The sequence below is a fragment of the Canis lupus genome, unplaced genomic scaffold, assembly GCF_011100685.1.
Source record: "Canis lupus familiaris isolate Mischka breed German Shepherd unplaced genomic scaffold, alternate assembly UU_Cfam_GSD_1.0 chrUn_S1765H1962, whole genome shotgun sequence".
Classification (NCBI taxonomy): domain Eukaryota; kingdom Metazoa; phylum Chordata; class Mammalia; order Carnivora; family Canidae; genus Canis; species Canis lupus.
The window spans coordinates 22,400-36,768 of record NW_023330618.1 but is presented as its reverse complement, the minus strand read 5'-3'; the positions used below and the strand labels follow the sequence as shown (position 1 = coordinate 36,768).

At 42.4% G+C, this 14,369-nt stretch overlaps 1 pseudogene; it reads right to left on the bottom strand.

Moving 5' to 3' along the window:
* Positions 1-241: 241 nt before the first annotated feature.
* On the bottom strand, positions 242-2,280 carry LOC119878639 (annotated as a pseudogene).
* Between the last annotated feature and the right edge of the window lie 12,089 nt (positions 2,281-14,369).

Here is a 14,369-nt window from a genome sequence, read left to right as displayed (position 1 = left end):
GCTCCATGCACCGGGAGCCCGACGTGGGACTCGATCCCGGGGCTCCAGGATCGCGCCCTGGGCCAGAGGCAGGCGGCCAAACCGCTGCGCCACCCGGGATCCCTGGATTCCGTAACACTGAGTTTTAAAGAAAACCTGCAGGCGCGGAACCAGAGCAGCAGAATCAACCAGAGCAAGGGACACTGCAGAGTTCCGGCGGGTGCGACTTCGCTGGTTTTGTCCTGATGTGCGAGTCCAGCGCTCAGTCCTGAGTCGCTGCAGTGGAGCTGGATCCGACGAAACTGCTGCTCCCGGACCGAGGAGCTGCTGCCTGCTGAGCCGGGCGGCCCTCCCGAGGGCGCAGAGCCCGCTTTTCTCCTCCTTGGCGGCTTCTCGTTGTTGTTTCAGCTGCCCACGGACGTCCTGCCGCGCGTCCTCCGACTCCTTCTTTTCCTGAGCTAACTCCTCTTGGACTTGGCCGCCTGCTTCTTCCCGCTCGTGGAGAAAGCTCCCTTTGCTTTTCTGTCAACAACACTTGCTCCCGCACAGTGGGGGTTTCAGAGGCTCAAAGTCAATCTCTCTCTGCTCAGGCCTGGGTCCCTGAGCGAGGCTCGGGACTGGATGAAGTGGACCCCCCGCAGCCCCGTGGTCCCGGGAAGCCGGGTGGTCTAGGCTGAGCTGGCGCCCTCGGCCTAGCTCACGGGCAGGCCTTGCTCCTCCTCTCCGGGTTCGTCGAGGCCGATGCCTGCTTTGCCGCCCTGCCTTCGGCTGCCTGCTGGCCTGGCTGCGCTGCCGGCCTTCTCGGCGGGAGCCCTCTTCGGTTGGGCCTGCTTGGCGGCGGGGCCCCCTTGGCCTTCTCGTCCTCAGACTTGGCCTTGTGCCTCTCCGTGTCCTCGTCTTCGTCCGCGTCCTCCTCCTTCTCCTCCTTTCCCTTCGGCTCCTTCTTCCTCTCTGGCTTGTTCCCGGGCCCGCGACAGGGCGGCGAGCTGCTCGTGCACAGCCTTCAGCTGCTCCTGCAGCTCCGCCAGCCGGGCCCGCTCCTCCTCCTCCTCCTCCTCTCCTCCTCTCCTCCTCCTCCTCCTCCTCCCCTCCTCCTCCTCCTCCTCCTCCTCCGAGCTCTCCTCGCTGCTGCGGCTGCTCTCGGCGCCCTGCTCAGCACGGGGCTGCGGGCGCAGGCAGGGCCGGCGCCTCCCCCGGCTCAGCCGGTCTTAGCAAACCGCACCTCAAACACGGCCGCAGCTTCCTGGCCACGGCCACCACCTTGTGGCCTGGGGGTTGTACTGGTAACAGCTGGAGAACATGAACCGGGGTGTCAGCAGCGAAGCCCTGCGCGTCTGGGCACTCGCGGACTGTCCGTCTTCTTGACAGTGCTGAGGTCCATCGGGTGCTCGGTGACGTCGTGGTAGTCGTGCAGCTCCAGGGCCTCGGCGTCCACCGGCTGGAGAAGGGCCAGGCGCAGGCCGCACGCTTCTTGCACGGCATGTCCTCGAGGACGCTGTCACAGTGCCGCGAGTGCTCGGCAGCTCGCCCTTCCGGCCCGCATGCTGAGGCACCTCGCGGTCCTCTAGACCCTTCCAGGGCGGTGCGATGGGGCGGCCCCCACTCTCTCGCCGAGCCCCCACCTCGGCCTGCTTGGGGTCTGACGATGGCGGCGGCGATTCGCTCCGGCTCGCGGATGGAGTGGGCGTCGTGGTGGCTGCTTTCCGCTTTGCACCCTTTTCCTTGACGACAGGCGCTGTGGGAGGGACCACAGGGATGGATGATGGGCGTCGAGGGAGGGGGTGGGGCGGCGGCGGGGGCGCAGGGACCGACGTGATGTTTGCGGTAATGGTTGGCAGAGGGGGGCAGCAATGACAGGCGTCTGGAGACAGTGGGGGGACTAATAATTCAACTTCGTCCTGGGGCACCTGGGCCACTCTCTGCAGAAAATTTTCTCTAAGGCTTGGGCCGTTAGCACTGTGTCATCTGTGGGCTTGTTGTAAATGTAACAATTTGTAAACATGGTGTGGAAGTCCTGCATACATTCGCCGGCGCTCCAGTAATAATTATTTTCTAGTCTCTTCTGAATAGTCCCCATAGCCATCGGGTGTTTATGATTTTATGGTAATCGGGCAGGTTTAGCTTGATTGCATCCACGGGCTGGTAGAAGGGCCAGGCGAGCTGGTGATTCCAGGGCGTCTTTACCACCACGTTCTGCGCCTACTGCAGCTGCTTGGTCTTGCGGCCAGGCTTGGCGGGGTTGGAGACCTCCCGCGGGGTCCCCGGGATCCCCGCGGGCGCGACCGTCCTGGTGGTGGACATCCTCCGCGGCTCGCTCACTGGCCGTCACAGCAGCGGCTCAGGGAGGCCCTCGCTTCCACTGCGCTCCTTTTGGAGGCCTGACATCCCCTTTGTAGGCCCAGCCAGGCAGCACTTGGCCTCGGCGGCTCCGACGGCCGTCCCTCCGCTCCCTATATAGATTCTGGATAACAGTTCTTTACTAGATGGTTCTTTTGTAAATATTTTCTCCAACTCTGTGCTTTGTCTTCTTATTCTCTTGACATTGCTGTTTGCAGAACAGAAAATTTTAATGGAGTCCAGTGTATCAGTTATTTCTTTCATGGATTGTGCCCTGGTGTTGGATCAAAATCATAGCCATACCCAAGTTCACCTGCATTTTCTCCTACATTATCTTGCAGAGGTTTTATAATTTTGCATTTTATATTTAGAACTGTGATCTGAGTTTATATTTGTGAAGGATGTGAAGTCTGTGTCTGGACTCAGTATTTTTGCATGTGGTGTCCAGTTTTACATTATCATTTGTTGAAAATACTGTCCTTTTCTTTCACTGTGTTGTCTAGTCCTTTGTCAAGATCCATTGACTATATGAATCTCATTAACTTTTAAAAGGATGTGATAGAATGAATTTGAATAGCTAAGTGAACATAAATGGGAGGTTCCAAACAGAAGAAATGGACTGTGGTAAGGCATTAAAATGAGTGAGGAGGAAAGTAATCTTGATTTATTAAAGAAACTGTGATACTTTGAGCTTATGTGCAAGAGAAGCATAGAGATTGTTGAGTATTAGCTTAACCATGGTAAGGATTATTATACTAAATAATACGAAAGCCATTTAAGGATTTTAATGCAATTGCATGAATTTTAAAGGTCTTTAAATGTTTATACTTTGGCAGTGTGTAGAATGTATTGAAGGGGAAAGTAGGGAAATAATGGTTTCAGTTGGGAGGCTTTAAGAGGAAAGGTAAGAGATTATCATGAACAGAAATGACATGGAAGAGATAGGTCATAATAAAAATTTAATAAGTAGAATAAAGAAACGCTTGGCTGAGTTTTGGGAGAAAGGGAAAAGGGATGTTTTAAGTAATACTCCTGAATTTTTATCTTGACTTATAAGATATAGAGTGTGGGGGGGGGGAGCAGGAGGGAGGGAGGAGATCATTACTTTTTTTTTGACACTAATAAGAGAACAGTGCATTAGAGAAACAATATTTGGATTTATTGACATAAATAATTGAAGCTTTGATACTGTACTGGACTTACCTGGGTGAGAGGAAGGTCCAGTGTTCTTAACTAAAACTTTGACATGGCGGCACCACTTTAAATTTTCCATTCTAGCTGAAGTCTGAAAAATGAAGTCTCCTCTTTTCAAAGGAGAGAGGTTGTTAAGTGTAAATATAAATAAGGATAAAGGGTCAAATACTAAACCCTAAGGAGAAGCTCATAATTAAGGAAATGTAAGGAAAGATAAGCCTTTGGAAAAAAATTAGAAGTGGATGAACTATTAAGTAGGGTTGTTTTGGGATACCAGCAAATAGGTCTAACTCTTAAACAGAACCAAGAATTTGATGAAAATGAGAAAGGAGAAAATTTCATATTAGAAAAAGGAATGTCACTAGTGCTCGTTTTTTGAGTACCTGCTATATATCATGCATGATCTGAGATCCCACAGTAAGCAAAGATGCAGATATTCCTCTGCTCTCAGAGTCTGCTTCCTAACTGGGGAGAGACTGAACCTATAATAAATGAGTAAATTACATCTTTTTGAAGGGCATAATGCTGAAGGAAAAAAAAAGTCCTGGTAAGGGTAATGGGGAAATGATGTGGTTGGCAGAGAACTTTGCAAACTTAAATAGGGTGGTCATAGTAGATCTCAATGACACAGTGATTTAAAGCAAAGACTTGAAAAGATAAGGAAATAAATCTTAAGGCTATTTTAGGTAAAAGTGTTCCAGGCACAAAGAAGGAATTGAAAGGGGAGCATATTTGGTGAGTTGAGCAATAGCAAGGGGACCAGTGTGGCTGGAGGAGAGTGTTTATGGGGAAAAAATAATAGGATTTGAGGTTAAAGGAAGAAGAAACCCATCCAGAGCTACAGTCCTCAATCTTGGCTTCTTTGGAGAAGCTACATAGAGATATTCTAACACTCTGGATGCCATGACCAATTGGGTTACAATCATTGGGAGGTGGAACTCAGGCCCCCCCATGTGACTATAACATGCAACCAAGGTTCACAATCTGTCTGCTAAGACCTTAGGAGTCTCTAAGAAAAACTTATGTTTGAATGTTTGAAGGAAAAGCTCAGAAGATCATTCCTGGTTGTATTACATTGGAGATGCCAGTTAGATATTCAGGAAAAGATGTATTTTTTAAATATATATTTTTAAAGATTTTATTTATGTGTGTGTGTGTGTGTGAGAGAGAGAGAGAGAGAGACAGAGAGAGAGAGAGAGGCAGGCAGAGACATAGGCAGAGGGAGAAGCTGGCTCCATGCAGGGAGCCCGATATGGGACTTGACCCCGGGGCTCCAGGATCACACCCTGGGCTGAGGGTGGTGCTAAACCGCTGAGCCACCTGGGCTGCCCAGAAAAAAATGTCTAATAGAGAATTAGATATATGAATCTGGAGTTCAAGGAAGAGGTTCAGGCTGGAGATACAGATTGGTGAGACATCAGCATAGAGATGACACTTAAATCCTGCAACTAGAAGAGTTCTCTAAAGTAATGAAGATAGAAGATCAAAGATCTAGAAACAAGGTCAAAGGAAGAACCAGCAGAGATGAAGAAAGGAACAATGAGGAAAGAAGGAAGGAAATTCAGAAAATTTACTGTCTTGAAAGGCAAGTTCTCAGTGTTTCAAGATACTGGAAAACCTGGTTAACTGTCACATATTGCTGATAGACCAAGATGAGGACTGCGAATTGACTTCGGATACAATGTTATGAAGTAATTGTGGATCTTAGCAAGAGGAGAAAGCTTGATTGGAGGGAGCTCAAGAGAAAATTGGAAAGTTATAATTTTCATCAACCTCTAAGACTTCATTTAGGAAAACTGAGAAATGAGGTGGTGGCTCTTACATGAAATGGGGCCAAGAGAGTTTACCAACATGTTTCTCTAGACTTGTGGAAGAGGTGTGGAGAATAAAGAAGGATAGTGTGCGTGATGCAAGAGGGGGGAGGATTTTCTGGAGAGATGGAGTTGTTGAATAGCCAAGAGAGGATGTGACCCAGTATATGAGTAGAGAATGGCCTCTGCTAGGAACCCAAACAATTTATCTGTGGTAACACAGGAGTGATGGAGTATACAGGGGTAGACTCTGCAAGGTGGGGAGCTGTGGTGGTGATCACTATGGAAATTTTGCCTTGGAAACTAGGACTAATGGAGAAATAGAAGATTCTTGGGTGATACTAAAGACTCTGATAGTGGCGGGGGGAGAAGCACATTCCCCCCCTCCCTCACTGGATTCATGACTCCCAACTTGGACCTCTAGGGTCCTTCAGGAAAGAGGAGTCAGTAGGAGGCTACTGCAAATATTTCAAAAAAGCAAGTGACAATTGTATCTTTTCATCTCTTTTCACTTTTATTGAGAGATAGTTGACATACATCACTGAGTGAGGTTTAAGGTATACATCATAGCACCTTCCTTTCTTTAGTTTACCTAATTGTGAGAATACAATATATAATGCATAAACAAAGTATGTATTAGTTGACTGTTTATGCTATTAGTAAGGCTTCCAGTCAACGGTAAGCTATTAAGAGTCTGCCTCTTAATTTTGGAAAGTCAAATTTTATATGCAGATTTTCAACTATGTGGAGGATCACACCTCGTTGTTCAGGAGTCAACCATATATGCCACAACTGCTCTAACCATTCCTCCATCATTGGACACTTTGATTGTTTCCCTGTTTCTGCTATTATAAATAATGCTGCTGTGTATCGGGAGGTTCATTTATCTTTTCTTGTGTTTTCAATTCCCATAAATGGACTGTAACTAGTTCTATTTTTAATTTTTGAGGAGCCTTCATTCTGTTTTCCACAGTGGCTGTACCAGTTTACAACACACACCGCCCCCAAGAGTGCACAAGGGTTCGCTTTCCTCTACATCCATACCAGCATTTGTTATCTTTTGTCTTTTGGATGATGGCCATTCTAACAGGCATGAGGTGGTATCTCATTGTAGTTTTAATTTGTATTTCCCTAATGACTAGAAGTGTTGAACATCTTTTCATATACCTGTTGCCTATCTGTGTATCTTTTTTTGAAAAATGGTTATTAGGTTTTCTGCTCATTTTTAAATTGGGTGATTTTTTTCTGCCATAGAGTTACGTGCATTATTTATTTGGTTTGGCTATTAATCCCTTATCAGATATATGGTTTGTGAATATTTTTTCTCTGTTCTGTAGGTTGTCTTTTCAATTAGTTGATGGCTTCCTCAGGTGTGAAGAAACTTTTTAGTTTGATGTATTCCCACTTGTCTATTTTTTATTTTTTGGTTACATTTTAGGTGTGATTTCCAAAATATAATTACCAAGACCAGTGTCAAGGAGCTTTTATCCTGTGTTTTACTTCTAGGAGTTTCATGGTTTCAGGTCTCACAGTTAAGCATTTATTTAATTTTGAGTTAATGTTGTGAGTGGTGTAAGCTATGGGCCCAGTTTCATTCTTTTACATGTGAGTATCCATTTGCTGCAACATCATTTATTGAAGAGACAATTCTTCATTGAGCATTCTTGACTTGCTTGTCAAATATTTGTTGACCATATATGCTTGGATTTGTGTCTGAATTCCTTATTCCATTGTTCTCTTTGCTTCTGTGCCAGTACTCTACTGTTTTAGTGACCATGGCTTTATAATAAATATTAAAAAAATCAGGAACAATAATGCTTCATGCCTTGTTCTTTCTCAGGATTTCTTTGCTTTTTTTTTTTTTTTTTTTGTCTTCATATAAATTTTAGGGGTTTTTTTTCTACTTTTGCTAAAAAAAAAAAAAGCCACTGGAATCTCAATAGAGACTGCATTGATTTATAGATGGTTTTTGGTAGTATTGACATTTTAATAATAGTGATTCTTGCAGTCCAGTAACATAGGATACCTTTCCATTTTTTAAAAGACTTTATTGATTTATTCATGAAAGATACAGAGAAAGAAACAGAGACACAGGCAGAGGCAGAGGGAGAAGCAGGCTCCATGCAGGGAACCCAATGTGGGACTTGATCCTGGGTCTCCAGGATCACACCCTGGGCCGAAGGTGGCACTAAACTGCTGAGCCACCTGGGCTGCCCTATCTTTCCATTCATTTATGTCTTCTTCAATTGCTTTCATCATTGTCTTACAGTTGTTAGCATAGATCTTTCACTTCCTTAAATTTATTCCTAAGTATTTTATTGTTTTTCATGCAATTATAAATTGGATATGTTTCTTTATTTCCTTTTCAGAAAATTTGTTATTATAGAAATTTTATTTTGTATGTCAATTTTGTGTCTTACAACTGGGCTCAATTTGTTGATTATTTTAACAGTTTTTTTGTTGAATATTTAGGATTTTCTCTATACAAAAACATGTTATTTGCAAACAGAGACCATTTTACTTCTACCTTTTGAATTCTGATGCCTTTTCTGTTTGTTGACTAATTGCTCTAGCTAGGACTTTTAGTACTATATAGAAGAGGAGTGGTGAGAGTGGGCACCTTATCTTGTTCCTGATTTTGGAAGAAAAGCTTTCAACCTTTCACCATTGAGTGTGATATCAGCTATGGGCTTGTCAATATGGCCTTTATTATTTTGAGGTATGTTACTTCCATATCTCATTTGTTAACTGTTTTTTTCATGAATGACTGTTGGATTTTGTCAAATGCTTTTTCTGTGTCTATTGAGATAATAGGATTCTTTTCTTTCACTCTATTAATGTGATGTATCACATTGATCAATTTCCATATTTTGAGCCATCCTTTCATCCCAGGGATAAATCCAAGTTGATTATGGTGAATGGTCCTTTTAATAGGCTGCTGATATCTTTTCTAGTATTTTGCTGAGAATGTTCACATTTATAATCATCAGGGATATTGGCCTATAGTTTTCTTTTTTAGTAGGGTTCTCATCTGTCTTTCAGCATGAAGATAGTGCTGACTTCATAAGGCTTATTGGGAATGTTCTCTGCTTTTTGTTTTTTTTTGGAGAAGTTTGAGAATATTGGTATATTAATTCTTAGAAGTTTGGTAAAATATACCAGTGAAGCCATCTGGTTCTAGACTTTTCTTCATAGGAACTTCTTTTTCTGTTTTTTTTTTCTTTTTTCTTTTTTCTTTTTCTCTTTCTCTTTCTTTCCTTTGTTCTCTGTTTCCTTCCTTCCTTCCTTCCTTCCTTCCTTCCTTCTTTCCTTCCTTCCTTCCTTCCTTTCTTCCTTTTCTGATTCACTCTCCTTACTAGTAATTAGTCTATTTATTTTCTATTTATTCCTGACGCCATTTTAGTAAGTTGTATGTTTCAAAGACATTTTTTTATATCTTCTCAGTTGTCAGTTTCCTGGTGTATAGTTGTTTGTAGTAACCTTGTATGAATTTTTGTACCTTTTTGGTATTCATTGTAATATCTCCCTTTTCACTTATAATTTTGTAATTTGAATTCTTTTTTTTTCCTGTTAAAATGTATCAATTTTGTTTATCTTTTCAAAGAAACAACTCTTAGTTTGGTTAACTTTTCTATTGTTTTAATTTCTCCATTTCATTTATTTCTGCTCTAATCTTCATTGTTTTCCATTTTCTTTGCTAACTTTGGGCTCAGTTATTTTCTGGTTCATTAAGGATAGAGTTAGGTTATTTATTTGGAATATTTCTTGCCTTTTAATGTAGACATTTATTGGTATGAACTTTCCTCCTAGAAATGCTTTTGCTTCACCCCTTAATTTTTGTAATGTTTCCATTTTCATTTGTCTCAAGGAACTTTTATTCTCCCCCATTTTTTTTTTTTTTGGATTCATTGATTGTTCAGGAATGTGTTATTTAATTTCTGAGTATTCATGAATTTTCCTGTTTTCCTTATTTTCAACTTCTATTGTCTTTTTTTAAAAAAAGGTTTTATTTATTTATTTATTCATGAGAGAGAGAGAGAGAGAGAGAGAGATGCAGAGACACAGGAGACGGAGAAGAAGGCTCCATGCAGGGAGCAGCATGCAGGACTCAATCCCAGGTCTCCAGGATCACGCCCTGGGCTGAAGGCGGCGCTAAACTGCTGAGCCACCCGGGCTGCCCTCAACTTCTTTTCACATCATTGTGGTCAGAGAAAAATATTTGATATGGTTTTAATTTTCTCAAATTTGGTATGGCCTGTTTTATGGCCTACCATATAGTCTATCCTAGACAATGTTCCATGTGCACTTAAGAAGAATGAGTTTGGCTGTTATTGCACAGAATGTTTTGTATACGTCTAAGTCCATTGGGCCTCTAGCATTGTTCAAATCTGCTATTAACTTATAGATTCCTTGGATAATCTACTATTGTTGAGCGTAACATGTTAAAGTCTTTAACTGTTATTGTATTAGTGTTTATTTCGTCTCTTACCTCTGTTCTTTTTTGCTTTATTTATTCGGATGCTTTGATGTTGGTTCCATAAATATCTAGTTGTTATATCTTGTTGATGTGTTGACCTTTTTATCATTAAATAATGACCTTTTTGTTCTCTCTTTTTATAATTTTACTTTGTTTTTTTCTTTTTTTCACATATTTTACTTATTTACTTGAGAGAGGGAGGGAGAGCATGAGTAGGGGTAGAGGGAGAGGGAGAAGCAAATTCCCTGCTGGGGACCCTGGGGATCATGACCTGAGCCCAAAGCATACACTTAATTGACCGAGCCACCCAGGTGCCTCTCTTTTTTATGATTTTAAAGCCTCTTGGTTTGATATAAATGCAGCTATTCCTGCTTTTTTTTTCCTCATTACCATTTTCTTGAAATATCTCTTCCTTTCCCTTTAGTTGCAGTCTATGTGTGTCTTTGAGGCTAAAATATTAGGTATTTCTTTCTTTTTCTTTTAAATTCATTTAGCTATTCTGTCTGTCTTGGTTGGAGAATTATTTACATTTAAAGTAGCTATTGATAGATCAGGACTTATTTTTGCCCTTTAAAAACTTGCTTTTGGGATGCTGGGTGGTCTGTGGTTGAGCATATGTCTTTGGCTCAGGGCGTGACCCTAGGGTCCTGTGATCGAGTCTTGCATCTGGCTCCCCATGGGGAGCCTCCTTTTCCCTCTGCCCATGTCTCTCCCTCTCTCTCCATGTCTAAATGTTTTCTAGTTGCTTTGGAGATGTATTGTTCCATGTTTTCTTTTTTGTTTTAATGTATTTTGGTACTAGTATCCTTTGCCTTCTTTGTCCTGTTCTTTTGTGTGATTGCTACAGTTTTTTCCTTTGTGGTTTTCATGGGCTTACATAAAACATCTTAAAATCACAAACCCTATTTTAAGCTGATAACAACTTTACTTCCTGAAATTCCTAAAGTTGATACTTCTACTTCTTCTCCCTCTCATATTTTAGGTAATTTCTTATAAAATTTACATATTTTTGTATTTGTAACTAATAACAATTACTGTAGTTATTGTATTTTTACTACATTTATTTTAACTTTTAAACTAGAGTTGTAAGTGAATGATGTACCACCATCACCATATTACAGAATCTAACCTTAACTGTTTACTATTACCAGTGAGTTTTATACTTTCTTTTTTTAAACTTTATTTATTTATTCATGAGAGACACAGAGAGAGAGAGAGAGAGGCAGAAACATAGACAGAGAGGTAGGCTCCATGCAGGGAGCCTGATGTGGGACTTGATCCCGGGACTCCAGAATCATGCCCTGGACCACAAAGGCAGACGCTCAACCACTGAGCCACCCAGGCATCCCTATACTTTCTTTTTATATTTTTATAAGGCTTATGTTTTACTTTTACTCAGAATTCCCTTAATTCCCTTAGTGTTTCTTAGAAGGCAGGTGTAGTGGTAATGAACTCCCTCATCTTTTGTTTGGAAAAGTCTTTATTTCTCCATTTCTAAAGGACAGCTCTGCTGGGTATAGAATTCTTAATTATTCTTCAATATTTTGAATATGTCATCCCATTTTGTCCTGCCCTAAAAAGTCTTTGTTGAGTCATTGAAGTTCCCGTGTATGTACTTTTCTCTTTTTTCCTTAATGCTTTTAAAATGGTTTCTTTGGCTTTGACAATTTAATTGATCCTTTTTGGTACAGCTTTTTTCAAAGTCAGCCTATTTCAGGTACAGCCTTTTTCAAAGTCAGCCTATTTCAAGTCTTTTGAGCCTTATGGTTCTGTATGTTCATTTCTCTTCCCAGGTTTGGGAAATGTTTAACCACTATTGCTTTCAGTTTGCTTCTGCCCTTTCTCATTCTCTTTTCCTGGAATTCCCATTGTATTTATGAGTCCCTTAGGATTTTTTCACTCTTTCTTATTTTATCTTTTTGTTTCTCTGACTGGATAATTTTTCTATGTCTTATATTTTTAGGTCACTAATTCTTTCCTTCTGCATGGCTAAGTGTACTTTTGAAATTCTATTAACTACTTCAGCTCAATTACTATTTTTTTTAACTCTAGGATTTCTCTTTATTTCTGGGTTTGTTGTTTTTTTTCTGGTAGCTATTTCTTTGTCAAACTTCTTGTTGTTTTCATGGATTATTTTCCTAATTTCATTTAATTGTCTATATGTTATTGTAGTTACCTAAAGTTAAGAAAATTATTATAAATCTGATAGTTCCTAGATCTTCATTTTTTTAGGGTCAGTTTTTAGAACTTTATTAGATTCCTTTTTTTTAAGATTTTATTTATTTATTCATGAGAGAGAGAGAGAGAAAGATGCAGAGACACAAGCAGACTGCATGCAAGGAGCCTGATGCGGGACTTGAACCTGGGAATCCAGGATCACACCCTGAGCCAAAGGCAGGTGCCCAACCACTGAGCCACACAGGCGTCCCTATTAGTTTCCTTTGATGGTCTCATATTTACTTGGATTTTGTTATCTTTGATTTCTTACATTGGTATCTGCACACTTGAATAATTTGGCTCCTCTTCTAGACTCTATAGATTTGCTTTGGCAGAGATAGATCTTCAATAGTCACCTCAGTTTAGGTCACTGGGCAGGTGGTACCCGCTATTATGGTCTAGTTTTTGGCAAGGCAACTTTCCAAGCTCTAAGTTTGGGTATAGGGAAAGAGGTGGAAATCTGTAGGATGCCCCCCCCCCCCCCAGTTGCATGAATTTTCCATCTGGCTTACTAGATGGTCTGGACTGGGTACTATATTTAGTAGACAGGGCTGTAAATTCATTTCCCTTCACTAACAGGGGAGGACCCAGTGTCCGCATGGCTCATTTGAGGGTACCTGAATCAACACAAGAGTGTGCACTGAATTTCTTGGTCATCTGCTCTGCAGATGTAGAAAGCCATGGGCTGTTCTCTCTTTTCAAGTGCAGCTAGAAGCAGAGCTTTTGGATGGCCTGTACAGCAGCTCCCCATGTGGTCTTGTTAGGTTCCCAGGTCACAAAAGCTGAAGGCTATATTAATATAATTGGGGCCGTGAATTAGTTTCTCTGCCCAGGAGCAGTGGGAGGGGCACCTTTAAAGGCAATAAAGCTCTTTGTGTGTTATCTTATCCTGACCTGTGTCCCAAGTTCCCTGGCCAAATATGAGCCACTGGCTTTGTTCTGCTCACTGTTGTATATGCCTGTCTGTCTCTTGGCTACAGTATTGCTGGCTTTTTGTAGCTCCCTTTTTTCACCAGCCCTTCTGATCAGGTGGGGCTGGGAGATGCTATCCTCAGTGGTGGGGCTGTTTTAGTTCCCTTTTCTGAATGGGATGGAGAGGTGCTGCTCCAGGCTTCTCTGCTTTTCTGTCTTTTGACTCAGTAAGAGCCAGAAGCTACTCTCTACCTTGGCTATGAGTTAATTCCTCTGCCTAGGTACAGCAGGCCACCCCTCGACACCTGGTACTGGCTTTGCTCTAGACAGTTAGCTCTGCCTTTCTGCTTATTGGCTTACACATTGTTGGTTACAGAGCTTCCAGATATCCTTGCCAGCCCTTCTGGTCAGATGGGGCCTGGGAGCCACAGTGGGTGTGGCTGTGTTTCAGGTTACTTGCTTGGGTGGGGTTGGGAGGAGTGCCTCCTGGCCTTGCTCACATGTTCCCCAAACGAGTTTTTCTTATGGGTGAGGCCATGATGCACCCTCAGCCTTTGCTGTGAATTAATTCCCCTGCCTGGGTGCAGCAGGGGAATTTTTCATACCCTGTACTGGCTTTGCCTCGGGGACTGTCCGAACCACCCACACACCTCTTGGTTGGAGTATTGCTGAGCTATACAGCTTTTAGGTTTTCTTGTCAGTGCCCTCTGGCAAGATGGACCAGAAGACAGTTTCCCCAGCAAATGGAGCTACAACTCCTTGCTTGGATACAGTTTCTAGAGTCAGCAAAACTTGTATGAGAACCCAAATCAAGCAGATATGTACTCCAGTGAGTTCTCTGGTCACAGTTTGTCCCAGACTTGGTTCTGGTGATGAGCAAAGCTGCTGGTTGGAGCCACTACTTGGATTACTAATCACTTGGGGAGTTGTAGTCATGAATTGCATCTGCCAAGATCTGTGTGTTGGTTATTGCAAGCCTCACAGTTTCCCCTGCAATTCTCAGGGCACGAGACCAGAGTAGGGGCTCTCATGAAGTAATCTGCAGTGGTGGTGGTGCTGATTGTCCCCTTGAGTTCTCTTCTTTTGGGGGGAACTGGAGGTTCAGGGAAGACCTTTCCATGTGGTGTTGCTCCTGTCTGGGAGAAAGATAAAGTAGTCAGAATGGAGTTGCTTCTCTTACGCTTCTAATACAGTCTATCTTGGTCTCTGTGATACAGGGGATGTTTCAGGATCATCTCTATTCTAGGATTTTCTCAGCTGTGTCTCGTTCATCAGTAGTTGTTTTTCTGAAGGGGAATAAAGCAGAAATGACCGATGTCAGCATCTTGGTGATGCCACTGTCTCTTAAATTTTCAGAGTTAGCAAGAATCTAAATTTATCTTCTTTGGGATACACACATACACACACATACATACATACACTATATATTTTGGGCTATATAT